Source organism: Myotis yumanensis, unplaced genomic scaffold (genome assembly GCF_028538775.1).
Source record: "Myotis yumanensis isolate MYYU_CA2020_CCGP unplaced genomic scaffold, mMyoYum1.0.hap1 SCAF_5, whole genome shotgun sequence".
Taxonomy (NCBI): Eukaryota; Metazoa; Chordata; class Mammalia; order Chiroptera; family Vespertilionidae; genus Myotis; species Myotis yumanensis.
Genome location: NW_027223756.1, coordinates 12,252,380 through 12,271,371, shown reverse-complemented (window position 1 = coordinate 12,271,371; position 18,992 = coordinate 12,252,380). Strand labels below are relative to the sequence as shown.

Below are 18,992 nucleotides of genomic sequence, written 5' to 3'. Positions count from 1 at the left end.
CCTAATTCTGTGCAGTCTCTCTTCCTTGATGTGTAGACACTGATGTTTCTATGCAGTATTTTTTAAAATTGTTTTTTGTTAAAATTTGGCTTCCCATGGGTCACCATTGAATCAGCATGACTTGGTATCTGGCCAATGATTGGTCAGAGGTTGTGTTTGTAGTGGAGGAAAAAAAAATTTTTTTCTATTCCTCTTAGGTTTTTGGCTGGGGTTCCATAATTTAAAAAAAAACAAAAACAAAAAAAACAGATTAACAAGAAAAAGACAAACAGAAGTTTATTAAAATGTGTATATATGAGTAACTTAGGAAGAGTAACTCAAAGAGGTGGTCTCTTATCTTATTTTTTCATATGAAATGCTTCATGAATTTGCAAGTCATCCTTGTGTAGGGGCCATGCTAATCTTCTCTATATTATTCCAATTTTAGTATATGTGCTGCCAAGCAAGCACTCAAAAGGGTGGTTTAGAATCAAGGTCTATATAGCATCTTCAACAAAATTAATAATTTGTAAAGAAATTACAGGACAAAGGAAAGCAATTTTAGGCTTCTGAGAGCAGCAAACTATGAGAAGGTAAATATATGGGAAACTAATGGTAGATAAAAGCTACCTTGCTAATAGGGTCTAAAGTTGTCTCCAGTGATTAACTTTTGTCCTTCCTGGTAGAGAGGGGAGGATGGGCACCTTTGAAAATGTGTGTCCTGCTTTTAGGCGAATAGGAAGCAGGCAGGGAGCTTTTCTAATATATGATTCTCAAATGCTTTCAGCCCAAAATAATCCTTGGGCTAAAGTAAAATATTTTAGGGTGACATAACTTGATTTCCTTCATGTTCAAACATCTCAAGTTGGTAATATTTCCACCTATTATCAATGGATCTATGTGTGGTATAGGGAATGATTTTAAAGTTTCATCAGTTTAAAAGTTTTCTCTGACTTTTACTTGCTGTTCTGCTCTCTTGTTTGACCTCTGCATATCTGCATGGCCTCGCATTCAGCCAGGGCTGTGTGACTTGCATTTTCATCTGACCTTGTACTTACGCATAGCCTCTCAGACTCCCAAGGATACGTAGTTGCTTATCAAGGCCCTCTATGTATGTCTCATTCTCTCTTCCTCCCAAATTTCTAGCTAGCCTGCCAGTTTATTACTAGACCCAACCAGGATCATCACCTCAGGCATGCTATGGCCTTGATCTTCACTCTTTTAACAATAGGATGGTTCTCTTTCTGCCAGTACTTTTCTGACCATTCCTCCTAATCAAGAGATTCCTCTCCTGGAGTTAAACTGCTGTTTTTCACAGCTTGCCCTACCCTAGTAGAGCTGTGAGGCTGATAGTGCTTGTTGAGGAGTTGGAAGCAACTCCTGGGTAAAACCTGACAGATCCCCACTGTTATTATCCAAGATTTAGGATATTTTTTTCTTGATTTTACAAACCCTGGAAGTTATCTTTCTGCCCATAAACTATATAGTAAGTATGAGATGGGCAAAGAGAGGGGAATAGATGTAGAGGAGATGACCTAACACCCACTGTAGGCAATTAAGTCCTTAGCCAATAATGGGCATTAGTGAAGACAATACTAATATTATCACTTACTATTATCATTTTCCCTTTGTTGACTACTTCTCATTCTTTGGTGTATTATCTTTTCATATTTACAGGGTTGCCTCTCTATGTTCTCCCATCCTCAAGCTTGTAAAATCCTAAGGCTTTCCTGACCTTTTCACTTCTAACAGGGCCCAACCCAAGCTCTATATCTAGCAGAGTGCCTAAGAGCACAGCTTCAGTAAATGCTGATTGAATACATGAATACTAAAAAAATAGTTCCATCCAGTGACAGAGTCTCTCTCCAGCAAGAATTACAAGACTATGCAATGCTCTCATGCCCTTCAATAAAAACAATTTAATACATTTTTAAAATATTCTTTTTTTATTTAAAATATAAATGCTAATCCACTATTGATTACAGAGGTACAGAGAGCAAATATGTCTTTGGTATTTTCTAACTGATTAATAAAAGCTTATTCTTTACCACAATTACATGCAATTTATTCTTTTTTAGAATTTATTCTTTCACAATAACTTTTGAAGTAGGTAATTCCATTTGATCAGACTAGATGCACTAGAAAGAATACTATGGGCACGTGATTTTATTTATTTTTTGGTCTGTGTACCCTCACAATTAAAGCTAAGAAATATTCACATCAGTACATTTTGCCTAGCCCTATAGTTCTCAAAAACACAAATTATTAGGGAAAAGTCCAATAGTGCATAGTGTGAAGTTACAAGATACTTATACAAGAAAAGACTTCCCTGTTAAGATTAATCTTTAAAACATCCTATTTTCCATAAAACATACTTCCATTTTAAACCAATGTGAAAAGATATATGACTTTTCCTGCCCTTTTTTTAGTAAATAACATTACTTTCAACCAAGTTTATTTTAATGCTTTTGAAAAGTAGGTAATATTAGCAATTCTATCCTATATAATAAAAGGCTAATATGCAAATTGACTGAAGGGCGGAATGACCGGTTGCTATGATGCACACTGACCACCAGGGGATAGATGCTCATTGCAGGAGCTGCCTCCTGGTGGTCAGTGCGCCAGAAGCTGGGCTCATGGCTAGTGAGCACAGCTGCATGGCGGGAGCTTTACCCACCTCTGCAGCAGTGCTAAGGATGTCCTACTGATGGCTTAGACCTGCTCCCCACAGATAGTGGGCCTAAGCTGTCAGTCAGACATCCCCTGAGGGCTCTCAGACTGTGAGAGGGCACAGGCCGGGCTGAGGGACCGCTCCCCTCCCTGAGTGCACAAATTTCATGCACCGGGCCTCTAGTAATAATATAACTAGCAAATGTATAGCTGTAATTTTTAGATAGACATGGCAAATGCCTCTGTATAGGAGGGGTTGCTTTCATATATTGTATTTCTTTTAAAGTCTGCAGGGTATCAGAATTTTATTATCTGAAAATTATCTGACTTTGTTGAAAAATGTATTATTAAACATCAAAATGTCTTTGAGAGAAGCAAAGTGTGTGTGGGACTATAAAGCACTGGCAGTCTCAGGGTGAAAGAAGGGGAAATGTGGATTCCCTTACATCTAAAAGGCTGCAGCAGCCTGGCCGGCATGGCTCAGTGGTTGAACATCAACCTATGAACCAGGGGGTCGCACTGTGATTCCTGGTCAGGGCACATGCCCGGGTTACATGCTCGAACCCCAGTATGGGGCATGCAGCAGGAAGCCAATCAGTGATTCTCTCTCATCATTGATGTTTCTATCTCTCTCTCCCTTTCCCTTCCTCTCTTAAATCAATAAAAACATATTTAAAAAAAATAAAAATAAAAGGCTGCAGCACTTTGCTCCTTGACTGTAGACACCGTGTAGTAAATTTTAAGTGGGGAATCTAATGGAAGAGTAAAACAAGAAATGTTTAGAGAATATAAACTAGTCATACTATCTAGGCTTCATGAAAAAATGCTAATCTACCTTAAAATCATAATTATAGCACATAAGCCTAATCCAGGTAACACTACATCTAAAAAGTTATACTATACATTTAACATCTAATAATCCACATGCATGACCAGTCACATTTTTTCACATGCCTCTTAAAACATCCGCTGTGGTTTCTCTCTGGCCATAAGCTTTTCACAATCCAATACAACATAAAGCCTCAGAAAATAATTCAATGACATGAAGGATGGTTAAAGCAGTGGACAATAGCATATCCCCATAAAATCTGATGCCTGACCCAACTCCATGAAGTAGATATTGTTACCTGAGGCCATGGTGTTAAATAATTTTTCTCTAGGCTTCTGAACCTAGGGAATCAGGACCCAAAGCCCCTGACTGCATTGTAATGTGAGGTCTAACCAATAAATCTCTTTTCCAAAGCAAAATCCTGCAGAGAAAGTGGGCACTGTTGATCTCACACAGACAACTAAATACCCATAAAGCTGTGCAATGTAAGTTATTCTATTACCTCTGTTGGATTTGGGTGATGAGTCACTCAGGTGAAGCTTTTGATGTTTCCTCAGTAATCAGCCTGCTTGATAGAACAGCCAAAGTTCATTCCAACCCACACAGCCCACAGTCTCCAGTCTGGCTTCCTTGATGACCCTAAGCATAGGAACAGTTTAGGATGAACTGGCACAATGGAAAAGAGCCCTGACCTCAGCAACATTTATAAAATTACCTCTCTGGGATGCTCAATATCATTCATTATTTAAAAGGAAAAAGTAAGAGAAAAACTAAATGTCTTTTTTTTTTGCCCATAAAATTTAAACAATATGAATTTTTTAAAGGAAAATTTCTCACTTGTGGGAGGATAAATTGATGTGCTCTTGTTGGATCTAAATTTTAAACATGCATACATTTTGAATCAGAAATTCCATTTCTATAAATGTATCTCTAGAGAAGTGTTCAAAGAAACATAGAGATATTACAATGTTGAATACGGAAGTAGCTAAATTTATTATAGTAAATTTAGCTACTATATCGAACGCCATGAAGCCTCTAGGAAGAATGAGGTAAATTTATATATACTGTTATTAAAAATATCCCAATTATATTACAAATTGAGACAAAACAGTTTAGATACTAATATCTACAATATGATTCTCATCTGTGAAAAGAGAGTATACATATCCTCCCCTTATATTCACAGAAGTTTCTGGAAGCACTCACAAAATACCGATAGTCTGTGGAGTGAAAAGACCAATATGAAATACAACAAAACCTTTAACTTCCTACTTTATATTTTCTTTACTTGTTAAACATTTTTACCATGCAAGGGAAAATAAATTCTTTTCTCCACTCTCTTCCTTGTATGAGGGTAAACATGGATGATATAAATGTCCAATATAAAAAGCCTCTCAGATACCAGGAATCCAATTAATGTTGCTTCTCCTATTCAAACATTGTGGGGAGGGAGGAGTGCACATACACACAGACACATCATTCCCAATATCTTCTGAACCCTGATATCACTTACATGCTTCCAATCTTATGGTTCATTTCCATTATCTTCTAGATATCATTATTTCAAGGGAGAACTGAAGGAAAGAACAGAAGAAGAATTAATTTGGAAGTTCCTGTCCCTAAACATCTAGCTTTAGTTTTCAAAAAATAAAGTTAAGAATCTTATATTTTCCATTTTTAAAACAGGGAGATAAAATCTTCCAAGGTACCATAAGTGACATAGTGAAATGATTCATCTTGCTCCCTACCTTCAATCAATCTTGAAAGAAAGAATGGAGTGAGAACATTTAAAATATACCTCTGCTGTAATTGAAAGCCACAAGAATGATGAAACCTCATGCATAATGATGTTGAAATAACCCTCAGTAAATTGTGGGGATTCTGGTAGCCATAGATTTATGGCTCCGTTCCTCCATCCCAAATCATAGAAACAGTAAAAAGCTACCTTCCCAATCAATGATCTCCAAAACATGTTGATCTTATACCCCAGCAGTGAGGAAATCTTGGTCAAGCATCCTCAACATATTTTTATTTACTTACAAAGCAGATATGTCATACCACTGTACTGACATATTATTAACATTAGCTAATATAAAAATAGAAGTTAAAATAGATGAGATTTGAAACAGATGACAAAGATTCTAGTATTTTCTTCCCAAACTCACCCAGTGGGATTTTGTTCCAAGTAACTCAAATAGCAACCATCATGATGTCTAATGCACAATTATAACATTCCCAACCTTAACATATCACAACTGGAGTTATCATACCAATGAAAAAGTTTCAGGCAACTCTTGCTACTGAAATACCTCAATAGAGAGCTTATAGAATTAAATTGAGAAAATAAATTGTTCTTTCAGTTGTGGAAGGGATAATATTTAATGAGTACATTCTTACACCAAGCATTGCTAAGAGTCTCAAAACATATTAGAGAACTGCTGTGACTTGGACCACCCAGACTGGCCTCAGACGCAAACTGAGACCCTACAGCCACTCTGGACAAAAACCTGCTACCACAGCTGCAGACCTACCGACACCGATACTCCAGCCATCCTGGCCACAGATTCCTGTGAATCACAGAGCGCATCCCCCTCCAACTGGTCTGACAGAAGAACAAGAAGAGCAGCAAGGATTAGAGAACCTACTTGAAGAAATAATGACAGAAAACTTCCCTGCTATGGGGAAGAAGGTCACACAAGCACAGAGGATCCCAAACAAGAAGAACCCAAAAAGACCCACACCAAGACACATCATAATTACCATGGCAAATGTTCAGGACAAAGAGAGAATCTTAAAGGCTGCAAGAGAGACGGAAAGTTACATACAAGGGATCTCCCATTAGATTATCAAATGATTTCTCAACCGAAACACATCAGGCCAGAAAAGAATGGACGGAAATTTACAAAGTGATGCAAAGCAATGGACTAAATCCAAGAATACTCTATCTAGCAAGGCTATCAATCAAAATTGAAGAGGAAATCAGGAGCTTCGCTGACAAAAAAAGGCTAAGGGAGTTTATCACTACCAAGCCAGCAATGCAAGAAATGCTAAAGGGACTGGTGTAAAAAGAAGAAATAGAAAGGGAAGAAGGAACATATGCATAAAGAATATAAATGGCTACCAACAAGTACTTATCAATAATGTTAAAAGTAGATGGACTAAATGCTCCAATCAAAAGACATCGAGTGACTGAATGGATAAGAAAACATGACCCATATATATGCTGTCTACAAGAGACCCACCTCAGAACAAGGGACTCACACAGACTGAAAGTGAAGGGATGGAAAAATATCTTTCAGGCAAATGGAAATGAAAAAAAAGCTGGAGTAGCAATACTTATATCGGACAAAATAGACCTCAAAGTGAAGGCCATAACAAGAGACAAGGAAGGCCACTTCATAATTCTAAAGAGATTGATACAACAAGAGGATATAACTCTGGTAAACATATATGCACCTAATGCAGGAGCACCCAAATACATAAAAACTTCTGAAAGATATCAGGGGAGAGATAGACAGTAATACAATCATAGTAGGAGACTTTAATACCCCATTAACATCACTGGATAAATCCTCTAGACAAAAAATCAGCAAAAGAAACAGTAATCCTAAACAACTCACTAGAGCAAATGGACTTAATCAACATCTTCAGAACATTCCATCCCAAAAATACACAATATACATTCTTCTCAAGTGCACATGAGACATTTTCAAAGATAGACCACCTATTGGGACACAGGCAAAGTCTCTCCAAATTCAAGAAGATTGAAATCATATCAAGCATCTTCTCAGATCACAATGGCATAATATTAGAAATAAACTACAATAAAAATATCAAAAAATTCAAACACTTGGATGCTGAATAGCATGCTATTAAACAATGATTGGGTTACCAAAGAGATCAAAGAAGAAATAAAAAAACATCCTGGAAACAAATGAGAATGAAAACACAACAATCCAAAATCTATGGGACACAGTAAAAGCAGTCCTGAGAGGGAAGTTCATAACATTACAGACCTACCTCAAAAAAACAAGAAAAACTGGTAATAAACCATCTAATGCTGCAACTTGAACAATTAGAAAGAGAGCAACAAGAAAGGCCGAGAGTGAGCAGAAGGAAGGAAATAATAAAGATCAGAGCAGAAATAAATGACATAGAGACAAAAAAAGAAAATACAAAAGATCAATGAAACCAAGAATTGGTTCTTTGGAAGGATAAACAAGATTGATAAGCCTGTAACCAGGTTCACCAAGAAGCAAAGAGAGAGGACCCATATAAACATAATTAGAAATGAAAGAGGCGAAATAACAACAGACCCCACAGAAATACAAAGAATCATAAAAAAAAATACTATGAGCAACTCTATTCCAACAAACTGGTCAACCTAGAAGAAATGGACATATTTCTAGAAAAATATGACCTTCCAAAACTCAATCAGGAAGAATCAAAAATTCGGAATAGGACGATAAATATGGAGGAAATTGAAGCAGTAATCAAAGAACTTCCAACAAACAAAATCCCTGGATCAGACAACTTCACAGGGGAGTTTTATCAAACATTCAAAGAAGAACTAAAACCTATACTCCTCAGACTATTCCAAAAAATTCAAGAGCAACGAACACTTCCAAGCTCATTCTATGAAGCCAGCATTAACCTAATCCCGAAACCAGATAAAAATAATACAAAGAAAGAGTATTACAGGCTAATATCCCTCATGAACATAGATGCCATAATTCTCAACAAAATTCTAGTAAATCAGATCCAGCATTACAAAGTGGGATTTATTGCAGGGATGCAAGGATGGTACAATATCCACAAATCAATAAACATGATACACCACTTAAACAAATTGAGAGATAAAAACCATATAATCATATCAATTGATGCAGAAAAAGCATTTGACAAAATCCAACACCCTTTCTTGATGAAAATTCTCAGCAAGATGGGAATAGAAGGATCATACCTCAACATAATAAAAGCCATATATGACAAACCAACATCATACTCAATGGACAAAAACTAACACCATTTCCCCTAAGAACAGGAACAAGACAGAGATGCCCACTCTCACCACTCCTGTTCGACATAGTACTGGAAGTATTAGCCATTGCAATTAGACAAGAAGAAGAAATAAAAGGCATCCAACTTGGAAAACAATAAGTAAAATCGTCATTATTCGCAGATGGCATGATATTGTACATAGAAAACCCTAAAGAATCCATCAAAAAAACTACTAGAATTAAATGAACTCGGCATTGTAGCAGGAAATAAAGTTAACACACAGAATGCTATGGCTTTTTTATGCACCAATAATGAACTCACAGAAAGAGAAACTGAAAAAAACAATCCCATTTACCACTGCAACAAAAAAATTAAGATACCTAGGAATAAATTTAACCAAGAAGGTAAAGGACCTGACTTAGAAAATTATAGGATGCTGAAAAGGAAGATAGAGGAAGACATAAGCAAATGGAAGAATATACCATGTTCATGGATTGGTAGAATGAACATCATTGAAATGTCCATACTACCAAAGCAATCTATAAATTCAATGCAAACCCCATTAAAATACCAAAGGCATAGTTCAAAGACTTAGAACAAACTCTCCAAAAATTAATGTGGAATAAAAAAGACCCCGAATAGCTGCAGTAATCTTGAGAAGAAAAAGAACAAAGTTGGAGGGATCACAATACCAGATGTCAAGCTATACTATAAAGCCACTGTTCTCAAAACTGCCTGGTACTGGCACAAGAATAGACATACCAACCAGTGGAACAGAACAGAGAACCCAGAAATCAACCCAAACTATTATGCTCAATTAATATTTGACAAAGGAGGCAAGAGCACACAATGGAGTCAAGACTCCATATGGTGTTGGGAAAATTGGACAAATACATGCAAAAAAATGAAACCAGACCACCAACTTACACCATTCACAAAAATAAACTCAAAGTGGATAAAGAACTTAAATGTAAGATGGGAAACTATAAAAAGCTTAGAAGAAGCCATAGGCAGCAAAATAGAAGACATTTGCCATAGCAATATCGTTAGCAATACAGCTCCTAGGGCAATGAAAACTAAGGGAAAAATGAACAAATGGGACTACATCAAAATTAAAAGCTTCTGCAGAGCAAAAGAAACCATCAACAAAACAACAAGAAAGCCCAACGCATGGGAGAACATATTTGCCAATGTTATCTCAGATAAGGGTTTACTCTCCAAAATTTACAGGGAAATTCATACAACTTAACAAAAGGAAAATAAACAATTAAAGAATGGGCAAAGGACCTAAATAGACACTGTTCAAAAGAGGACATACAGAAGGCCAAGAGACATGCAAACATGCTCAAAATCACTAATCATCGGAGAGATGCAAATCAAAACAACAATGAGGTACCATCTCATTGGCTGTCATCAACAAATCAACAAATGACAAATGCTGGCGAGGATGCGGAGAAAAAGGAACCCTCTTGCACTGCCTGTGAGAATGCAGACTGGTGCAGCCACTGTGGAAAACTGTATGGCATTTCCTCAAAAAACTAAAAATGGAACTCCCATTTGACCCAGTGATCCCATTTCTAGGAATATATCCCAAGAAGCCAGAAACACCAATCAGAAAGGATACAGGCACCCCTATGTTCATAGCAGCACAATTTACCATAGCTAAGATTTGGAAACAGCCTAAGTGCCCGTCAGCAGATGAGTGGATTAGAAAACTGTGGTACATCTACATAATGGAATACTACACTGCTACAAAAAAGAAGGAATTCTTACCATTTGCCACAGCATGGATGAAACTGGAGAGCATTATGCTAAGCAAAATAAGCCAGTCAGAGAAAGATAAATATCACATGATCTCACTCATTTGTGGAATATAAAGAACATCATAAACAGATGAACAAAAATAGATACAGAGACAAAGAAGCATCGAACAGACTGTCAAACACAGCGGAAAGGAAGGGAAGGGTTTAAGGGGGGGGTAAGAGATCAACCAAAGGACTTATATGCATGCATGTAAGTATAACCAATGGACACAGACACGAGGGTGGGGAAGATGAGAGCATGTGCTGGGGGGTAGGGGAAGCCGGGGGGAGGTAATGGGGGAAAAGGAGACATATGTACTATTATTTGTAATACTTTAAACAATAATTTAAAAAAATTAAATTTTTCCAACAACTTGGTATTGTAGGTATTATTTTTCCCATTTTCCAGATACAGAAACTGAGGATTAAAGTGGCCCCAAATCAGCTAGTTAGAATCTGGTAAGATACAGTATCAGAATCTAGTTGGACTGATTCAAAATCTAAACACTCCATCAGTTCTATGTACTGCCTGTAAAAGGAAAACATTAGGGGTCTAAAATGTGTAAATGTGGTTATAGAATATAAAATCACAAAATAGCATATAATTAGTAAGGTGAGAAGCAGTTTGAGATCTGGGTCTTCTCTTCCTATTATCTTTGAGCTCTATCACTCTGTTGCCACATAGAGAGATTTTCCTGTAGCTAAAAATGAAATAGAATCCCATATTTATCACTGGGCAAACTAAACTCTAAGAACTTGGTAGGAAGGTTTTAGAAGAAAATAAGAAAATTTTAAATGAATTTTAAGTTGTCTTTTCATTAATTTTCTTCAAACTAAAAATGAAACCCCACAGAGATTTTTTTAAAAAAACACCTTTAAATTGCGCATACCATGTATGCAGCAAACTGTTCTTCTAAAGATTCAACCATAACCAGTGATTCTCAATAGGGGAGAAATATTGGCTCCCAGGGGACATTGGGAAATGTGTGGAGAAATTTTGGGTTGTCACCACTAGGAGTGGAGGTGCTACTGGCATCAGTGGAAAGAAACCAGATGCTGCTGAACATCCTAAAGTGCACAGGACAGTCCCCTGTTCCCACAATGTCAATGGTGCCAAGTTTGAGAAACATTTTTCTAAGGAATAAATCAATAATATGTAAAGACTAGAGGCCCGGTGCACAAAATTTGTGCACTCGGGGGAGTCCCTCAGTCTGGCCTATGCCCTCTTACAGTCTGGGACCCCTTGGAGGATGTCCACCTGCTGGCTTAGGCCCACTCCCTGGGGGATCGGGCCCAAGCTGGCAGTCAGACATCCCTCTGGCAGCCCGGCAGCCCTTGGGGGATGTCCACTTACCAGCAGGGAGCAGACCTAAGGTGCAGTCGGACATCCTTAGTGCTGCTGAGGAGGCGGGAGAGGCTCCCGCCACCACCACTGTGCTGGCAGCCATCAGCCTGGCCTGTGGCTGAGCAGAGCTCCCCCTGTGGGAGCGCACTGACCACCAGGGGGCAGCTCCTGCATTGAGCATCTGCCCCCTGGTGGTCAGTGTGTGTCATAGTGACCAGTCATTCCCAGTTGTTCTGCTGTTAGGGTCAATTTGCATATTACCCTTTTATTATCCTATCTAATAAAAGAGAAACATGGTAATTAGCCGTACATCCGCTACCCTTCCCATTGGCTAATCAGGGCGATATGCAAATTAACTGCCAGCCAAGATGGCAGCTGGCAGCCATGCACTGAAGCGAACAGGGAGGCTTGCTTGCTCCAGTGATGGCGGACTCCAACGTTCCCCGCCTGACTTGCCGGCCTCTCAGGTGCAACTCTAAGCAACTATGTTGCAAATATAGAAGCTAAACAAAACCCCAGAAACCTGTGTTAGTCAGCCAGGCTTCAGCCAGCCAGACCGCAACATTGTCTCAAATACAGAAGGTAAACAAAGGCCAGAAACCTGCTTTCAGCAGCCGAGGCCTCAGAGCTAAATCTGGCCCAGAATAAAAAAAAAAAAAAGAAAGAAAAAAAGGAGCGGTTGGGAGCTTCAGTCACCCGCCAGCCTGAAAACAGCCCTCAGCCCCTCACCCAGACTGGCCAGGCACCCCAGTGGGGACTCCCACCCTGATCCAGGACACCCTTCAGGGTAAACCAGCCGGCCCCCACCTGTGCACCAGGCCTCTATTCTATATAGTAAAAGGGTAATATGCCTCCCAGCACCAGGATCAGCGTGACAGGGGGCAGCGCCCAAACCCCCTGATCGCCCTGCGGCTCTGTGTGTGACAGTGGGCGGGGCCACAACCTCCCTATCCACCCTGCTCTGTTCGTGACAGGGGAAGGTGCCCCAACCCCCTGATCAGCCCTGCTCTGTGCCTGATAGGGGGGAGCTCCCCAACCCCCTGATTGCCCTGCGGCTCTGTGTGTGACAGGGTGCAGCGTCCCAACCCCCTGATCGGCCCTGCTCTGTGGGTGATAGACGGCGGCGCCCCAACCCGCCCCCCCCCCACGGGCCCTGCTGTGTGTGTGACGGGGTAGAGCCATAACCTCCCCATCGGCCCTGCCCTGAGTGTGACAGGTGACAGTGGCGGCGCCCCAACCCCCTGATCCGCCCTGCTGTTTGTGACAGGGAGCGGTGCCCCAACTCCCCTATCGGTCCTACTCTGTGAGTGACAGGGGGGAGCTCCTCAACCCCCTGATCGGCCCTGCTCTGTGTGTGACAGGGTACGGAGCCCCAACCCCCCGATGGGCCCTGCTCTGTGCATGACAGGGGGCAACGCCCAAACCCCCTGATCGGCCCTGCTCTGTGTGTGATAGAGGGTGGCGCCGCAACCTCCCTATCGACCCTGACTTGAGTGTGACAGGGGGCGGTGCCCCAACCCCCCAATCGGCTATACCCTGAGCGTGACTAGGGGTGGCATCGCAACCTTCCAATCCGCCCTGCTCTGTGCATGACAGGGGGCAGTGCCCCAACTCCCCAATCGGCCCTGCTCTGAGCCTGACCAGGGTCTGCACCTAGGGATTGGGCCTGCCCTCTTCCACCCGGGAGCAGGCCTAAGCCAGCAGGTCATTATCTCCTGAGGGGTCCCAGACTGCAAGAGGGCACAGGACGGGCTGAGGGACCACCCCCCCCCCCCGCCCGAGTGCACAAATTTTTGTGCACTGAGCCTCTAGTATAGGATAATTATCAAGATGTATTCCTCATAGCCCTACCCAGTTTTGCTCAGTGGATAGAGCACCAGCCCATGGACTGAAGGGTCATGATTTCGAATTGGTCAAGGGCATGTACCTCAGTTGCAGGCTAATCCCTGGCCCATGCGGGAGGCAACCAATCGATGTGTCTCTCTCACATTGATGTTTCTCTCTATCTCACACCCTTGCTTCCACTCTCTCTAAAAATTAATGAAAAAATGTCCTTTGGTGAGGATTAACAACAACAGCAAAAAGATGTGTTCATCACACTGTTGGTGACAGTTCAATAATATGAGATGCATTAAATACCAATGCATCTATTCATTGGAACACAATAGTCATTGAAAATGATGTTGCTATAGAATATTTAATAAGATGAAGAAATGTTTAGTATGGTTACAGTACTGTTCAGGCATAGAAAATATTTTGAAGATTATCAACCAAAATATTAATACTATTTATTTCTGAAGAGTGGTAAGGAGTTTCTATGAAAGAATACTTCATGTCCAATGTCATTAAAAATATCTACACCATTATCATCCTGAGGAGAAGCACAGTTGACATAAGCCATCGTCTCAAAATCTATATAAGCTTTTTAAGTACATAAGAGTTTGTACCCTCTCTTTTCACTGGAAGAGTTTTCTGTCCTGACATCAAGTTCCTTGATGATAAAAAAAAGAGGAGCAGCAGGCATTTCTCACCAGGTGCCTTTGTGATGGCAGCAGACAGAGTTCACTGGGTATTTTGTTCAGAGCCAAAATAGCACCTACTATTCTCATTCCTTTTCTTTTAAAGCCTTCATTGTTATACTATGATTCAAAAGTAGAGTTACTCGCTGCCACCCACACCAAAAACAGTATGATCATGATACTCTACAAACTTAATAAATATTTTAAAATATCTTGAACATTCAATATGCTCACTTCAAAATATTATATGAGGCTGGTTGGTGTGGCTCAGTGATTCAGCTTTTGACTCATGAAACAGGAGGTCATGGTTCAATTCCCAGATAGGGCACATGCCTGGGTGGTGGGCTCAATCACCAGTAGGAGGCATGCAGAGGCAGCAAATCAATGATTCTCATCACTCATGTTTCTATCTCTCTCTCCCTTTCCTTTCTACTCTGAAATCAATAAAAACATATTTTTTTTAAAAAACAATGTTTTATGAGTAAGTTCACTATGATATTGTCTTCTATGCAGCCTTTAATTTTCGTATTGGAATTCAGAAGTACTGATGTCCCTCCAGAGACACATTTGACATTTTCAGCAAAACATACCAAGAATAATACATCATTAGAAAGTAGGGTTACCAAGGTATGCAAAGTTGGTTTAACATTTGAAAATCAAAATATATAATTCATTATGTTCAGACTAAAAGTGAAAAGCTATCTAACAATATCAATGGATGAAGATAAGCTTTTGACACAATAGAACACCCACTCCTATTAAAACTATCAGTGAACTAGGAACAAAAGAGAACATTCTTCATCTGATTAAAGGGAATCTATAAAAAAACAATAACTGAGATCAGTTGGAGCACATGCCTGGGCTGCAGGCTCAATCCCCAGAAGGGGGCATGCGGGAGGCAGCCAATCAATGATTCTCTCTCATCATTGATGTTCCTATCTCTCTCTCCTTCTCCCTTCCTCTCTGAAATCAATAAAAATAAAAAAATTTTCAGAGAACATTCTGTACAGCCTCATACCAGTAAATCAACAACTCTAAATAAAATGGACTGTCCTCTTAGAACATATATTATGAAAACTGAGTCTTGATTAAGTAAGAAACTTTAATAGACTAATCACCATAGAAGAAACTGAAGTGGTCATTAATGAAACACCCATATTTTAAGAACACAATTCCAAACCTTCAAGGAATAGGCAGTTCCTTTGCTAGAAACAGTTTTAGAGCACAGAAAAAGATTAAAAACTTCACAGTTCATTTTATGAAGCAATAATCATTTTAATATGAGCCCCAATATGAGTATAATAAAAAGAAAATTATAAACCAGTTTAATTGGGAGATTTTTAAAAATTATTAGCAAAATGAATCCAGTAATTATATTACAATAATTTAAAATAATAACCAATTGGGTTGAATCCCAAAATGCAGAGTTGGTTAAACATTAAAAATTATGTATATTTCAAAAACAGATAATATTCTCTCTCACTTTAATTATTGAACATAATTCTGAATGTTCTAGTTATAATGTAAATAAAATGTAAATTTGTTTAATATGTGAATATGATCTGACTGCATATCAGAACAACCCAAGGTTTCAACTGTTACAAAAAAATACAAATATGTAGGCTGTAATAACATTTATATACAATATTTGATGGCTTTCATATTTGCAAATAATAACCACTTGGGAAGAATAATGAGATAAAATACTGTAAAATCCATAGCAAAAATTATTCAATATCTAAGAACAAACATTACAAGAAATTCATATAAGATCTAAATAAAGAAAAGTTTTAAATGCTCCTGAGACATCTAAAAAGATGAACAAATAAAAACCATGCTATATTTTAAGGTAGGAAGGTTAAACATCATAGAAATGTTATTTCTTCTTGAATTAATTTACCAATGTAGGCCAACCTTAATTCTAAAATTTATATGGAACAATAAACAAGAGTAGCCAGAAAAAAAATCTAAGAAAACAAATCACAGTACTAACAGAGGCATTAGAAATAAAGCCACAACTAAAGAAGTGTGGGGGCAGCACATGACGAGATAATCAAAGGATTAGAAAAGGAAGTGCAAAAATGCATCCAAATGCATAGAGAAATTGAGTACATGTTAAAGAGTATCTTAGGTCAGTAAGGAAAGGATAGATTTGTGCAGTAAGAATAAATGGATAGCAATTTGGAAAATTAGCTCCATTTTATACCTAAATAAAATCCAAAAAAGATGAAAGATTTTATGAAACATAAAAGTGTTAAAGAAACCATTTGCAAATCCTTTTAGGACCTCAAATTGGGGAAGATATGACTAACTATGACACAAGGAAAACTTGATAAAAGACAAACTTGGCAAAGATATTTACAACTAATATTATAAAGAATGCCTAAATATCTTTCAAATAAGTGAAACATAGAAAGAGTCTAGCTATAGTATGAGAGTGTCTCCTCTGTAACACCTTTGTCAAAACATGGTGCTATTTTTGCCATACTGATAGGTGAAACATAATTTAAGTTCACACTATGCATTTTATATCTTTTTTATCTTTAATTTCTTTATTGGTTAAGGTATTACAAATGTGTCCTCATACCCCCCAATTACCCCCAACCTCCCCCCCATCAATCATACTCTCATCACCCTGTTGTCTGTGTCCATTGGTTTGGCTTATATGCATGCATACAAGTCCTTTGGTTGATCTCTTCCCCTTACCCGCACCCTCCCCTACTTTCCCTCTGGAGATTGATAGTCTGATCACTGTTTCATTGTCTTTGGATCTGTCCCTGTTCATCAGTCTATGTTGTTCTCTATATTCCACAAATGAGATCATGTGGTATTTATCTTTCTCTGACTGGCTTATTTCACTTAGCATAACGCTCTGCATTTCCATCCATGCTGTTGCAAATGGCAAGAGTTCCTTCTTTTTTACCTCAGCATAGTATTCCATTGTGTAGATGTACCACAGTTTTCTAATCCACTCATCTGCTGATGGGCACTTAGGCTGTTTCCAAATATTAGCTATGGTGAATTGTGTTGCTATGAACATAGGGGTGCATATATCCTTTCTGATTGGTGTTTCTGGATTCTTGGGATATATTCCTAGAAATGGGATCACTGGGTCAAAAGGGAGTTCCATTTTTAGTTTTTTGAGGAAACTCCATACTGTTCTCCACAGTGGCTGCACCAGTCTGCATTCCCACCAGCAGTGCAGAAGGGTTCCTTTTTCTCCACATCCTCTCCAACACTTGTTGTTTGTTGATTTGTTGATGACAGCCATTCTGACAGGTGTGAGATGATACCGCATTGTCATTTTGATTTGCATCTCTCTTATAATTAGTGACTTTGAGCATGTTTTCATGTGTCTTTTGGCTTTCTGTATGTCCTCTTTTGAAGTGTCTATTTAGGTCCGTTGCCCATTTTTTTTTATTGAATTATTTATCTTTCTTTTGTTAAGTTGTATGAGTTCCCTGTAAATGTTGGAGATTAAACTCTTATCGGTGATATCATTGGCAAATATGTTCTCCCATGTAATGGGATTTCTTGTTGTTTTGTTGATGGTTTCCTTTGCTGTGCAAAAGCTTTTTATTTTGATGTAGTCCCATTTGTTTATTTTTTCTTTAGTTTCCATTGCCCTAGGAGCAGTATCAGAAAAGAAATTCCTTCGGCATATGTTTGTGATTTCACTGCCTGTGGATTCCTCTAGTATTTTTATGGTTTCCTGTCTTACGTTTAAGTCCTTTATCCATTTTGAGTTTATTTTTGTGTATGGTGTGAGTTGGTGGTCTAGTTTCATCCTTTTGCATGTATCTGTCCAATTTTCCCAACACCATTTATTGAAGAGACTGTCTTGACTCCATTGTATGCTCTTGCCTCCTTTGTCGAATATTAATTGGGCATAGTGGTTTGGGTAGATTTCTGGGTTCTCTATTCTATTCCATTGATCTATATGTCTGTTCTTGTGCCAGTACCAAGCTGTTTTAAGAACAGTGGCTTAGTAATACAACTTGATATCTGGTATTGAGATCCCACCTACTTTGTTCTTCTTTCTCAGGATTGCTGCAGCTATTCGAGGTCTTTTTTTATTCCAGATGAATTTTTAAAATGTTCGTTCTAGATCTGTGAAATATGCCGTTGGTAATTTAATGGGGATTGCATTGAATCTATAGATTGCTTTGGGTAGTATGGGCATTCTGATGATGTTTATTCTACCAATCCATGAACACGGTATGTTCTTCCATCTGTTTATGTCTTCCTCTCTCTTTTTTCAGTGTCCTGTAGTTTTTCACATATAAGTCTTTTACCTCCTTAGTTAAGTTTATTCCTAGGTATCTTAAATTTTTTGGTGTGATGGTAAATGGGATTGCTTTTTTAGTCTCCCTTTCTGTAAGTTCACTATTGGTGTAAAGAAATGCCTTAGATTTCTTGGCATTAATTTTGTATCCTGCTACATTGCCAAATTCATTTATTAAGTATACTAATTTTTGGATGGAGTCTTTAGGGTTTTCTATGTACAGTATCATGTCATCTGCAAATAAGGACAGTTTTACTTCTTCTTTTCCAATTTGGATGCTTTTTATTTCTTCTTTTTGTCTGATTATTTTTAGAGAGAAAGGGAGAGAGAGAAACATCAATGTGAGAGCAAAACATCAATGGGCTGCCTCCTGCACATGCCCTACTGCAGATCAAGCCCACAACCCAGGCATATGACTTGACCATGAATCAAACTGGAAATCATTTGGTGCACAGAACACTGTTCAACAAACTGAGTACACAGGCTATGGCCATGCTATGCATTTTTAAATTTAAACTCTGTGTTCACTTTTAAAAAATTACAACTACTTTCCATATTTTCT

The 18,992-nt window shown here is 38.6% G+C and overlaps 1 non-coding gene across 1 annotated transcript; it reads right to left on the bottom strand.

Moving 5' to 3' along the window:
* Positions 1-344: 344 nt before the first annotated feature.
* On the bottom strand, positions 345-450 carry LOC139011820 (U6 spliceosomal RNA). Its single transcript, XR_011471653.1, has one exon. It is a non-coding gene; the product is annotated as a U6 spliceosomal RNA (small nuclear RNA).
* Between the last annotated feature and the right edge of the window lie 18,542 nt (positions 451-18,992).